Raw genomic sequence first — 2,490 nt, forward strand, 5'->3', positions numbered from 1 at the left:
ATCTATCTATCTATCTATCTATCTATCTATCTATCTATCTATCTATCCATTCATTCATTCATTCATTTATTTATTCATTCATTTATTTATTTATATGAAGATAAGAGCACCCAGGATAGATAAGAACACCTTTCTGTAAAGTCACTTACGGCAGCTCTCCTGAGTGGTGCTGGTGTGAATAACTTTAAAGATCTAATTGCATAGTATAGTGAACTCTTTATTCATCAATTAACCAAAGCATGACATTCAAGAGACTAAAGTATAACATTCATAACAATATAACATAACAACTTATTACTAAGGTGGTCACATGGTCTTTAACATCCCACTACTATGTCGCAGTAAGTCACAATCTCTTCAGTCAATACACTCTGTCTATGTAAAGTCTTCTTTCATCTTGACCCCAAGCTGACTTCCAATCATCCTTAAGTGATTCATCCTTAAGGGGTAACAGAAAGTACAAACACCATCCACCCCGATGCCATGGGCTGCTCAGTGTCCAGCACTAAACATGATCAGAAATTTGAATAAGAAATGACCAGACCATGTGGGTAGTTGAAAGAAAAACTATGAACTCCATTTATTTATTCTTAGTACAAGGTTTTTATAGAGCAAATGAGACAAAGGAATAGGACTCAAGTATTCTTATCATTATGTTAGTCTGTTATATCCTGGAAGTAGCACAGAATAGATAATTTGATAAGACTTTGTTATCTAGGAACCAAAAAGTCTTAGGAAGAGTCAGTTAACTGCTTTCATATTCAGTTGTATAACAAGGGATGCTCTCCAGAGCAGGCTTCAAGGCAGAAGCCAAAGCCACAATCATTGAGGACATTTGCATAGGAGCCAACCACCTAAGAATCAAATATTTTGGCTCTCAACAACTAAAGTCTTTGGGTAGAGCCTATTGATCTCAGAACCCAAGTAACATCCTTTTAAGTGTAACCCATAACAAAGAACTCAGGAGCAAGCTTAACAAAAAAGCCACATTTCAAAGAGCTCTTATTTTAAAAGCACACTATTAAGATTCTTATCTAAGTCCTGAATCAGGCCTCCTTGGCTCCCCACATCCCTAGATCACAGTAAGTCACAATCTCATCAGTTAATACAGAGTACCCAAATAAAATCCTTTTTTATCTTGACTTGAGGCTGGCTTCCAAACCCCATGGCTCCTCCTCCATGGGTTGACTGCTCCCAGCTCTTGCCTGAATTCACCCAACTCTTGCCTAGATTCACATGTAGGCAGCTCTTTACTCTGGTTCAGTATCTCAGCTCACGGAGATAGCTTCACTCCAAGCCCTTTATAGCTTCTGTTTCTAGGAAAACAAAGCTTAACAGGGCTACAAAAATATTTACACACATTAAGCTTAACAGAGAAACTACAGTATTTACACACAATACTGAAATTATCATCTCAATTTGCTTTCTGTCTGACAAAGTAACACAAATCAACTGACAAGGCTTCTGTCTGAGAAATCAAACATAAATCAACAGTAAAGTCTTCTTTCAGGACTTCTGTAGCAGCTGTAGAGTCCTCTTTCAGGACTTCTAACTAAGAACAACAATGTGCTTCTGTGTGATAGAACAGGAGACAAAGCTTCTGCCTGACAGGACAACAGAGTGCTACAGAGTGAAGATATCACAAGCATTCTCTCTCTCAGTTTTGCCTGCTCCCACCTCTGCTCGAGCTTTTCTGTGCTCTGCAACTTCCTGTTCCACCCTTCTTGTTCTGATCTTTTCCACCGTGGGCTCCATGTGATTATGTTAGACCTATTAAGGGCAGGGAAGGTCTTCAAACTTCCTTAGGACTATATACTGTTTCCAACAAAGACTCTTTATACAATCAAAGGCTTGATACAAACAAAAGACTCAAAGGCACTTAAATATCTGAAACAAGCAACAAAGTACTACTTTGCTTGCCATTAGAGGTACAAGCACAAATATGAGTGATGATCCAGCAAAGAAGAATAAAAGGGACCTAATTGAACAGTTTGGAGAAGAACCAAGAGAGGGTCCTGTTCCAAAAAAGCTAGAGAAGAAGGGATGTCTGAGAGGAGACGATTACAAGACACACACACACACACGCAATTTAGAGAGAGAAATATCACATATATTATATATATATATAATGTAAATATATATGCATGTGTATACATTTTCTATGTATGTATGGATATATACATGATACATATACACATATATAGATATAGATATATATTCAGTAGACTCTGATTAAAACCCTTTAAAACTGCATGTCTTGTTTCTTTCATATTCTGATCTGACATTTATCTTTCTTTTACCAATCATATCACAAATAATCTTCACTTCTCTTAGGTTTTCCTCCTTTGTCTCCTGTTGCTCTGATATGTGTAGTCATAAAGGGATGTGTGTGTGTGTGTGTGTGTGTGTGAGAGACAGAGAGAGAGAGAGACAGAGAGAGACAGAGAGAGAGAGAGAGACAGAGACAGAGAGAGACAGAGAGAGACAGAG

The 2,490-nt window shown here is 37.8% G+C and overlaps 1 pseudogene; it reads right to left on the reverse strand.

The window, feature by feature from the left end:
• Nucleotides 1-1,755, reverse strand: part of LOC138151209 (craniofacial development protein 2-like) — an 18,452-nt pseudogene extending 16,697 nt beyond the window's left edge.
• Between the last annotated feature and the right edge of the window lie 735 nt (nucleotides 1,756-2,490).

The sequence above is a fragment of the Petaurus breviceps genome, unplaced genomic scaffold (assembly GCF_028583685.1).
Source record: "Petaurus breviceps papuanus isolate PSGF00001 unplaced genomic scaffold, PetGlider_PUasm1.0 90895, whole genome shotgun sequence".
NCBI classification, from domain to species: Eukaryota; Metazoa; Chordata; class Mammalia; order Diprotodontia; family Petauridae; genus Petaurus; species Petaurus breviceps.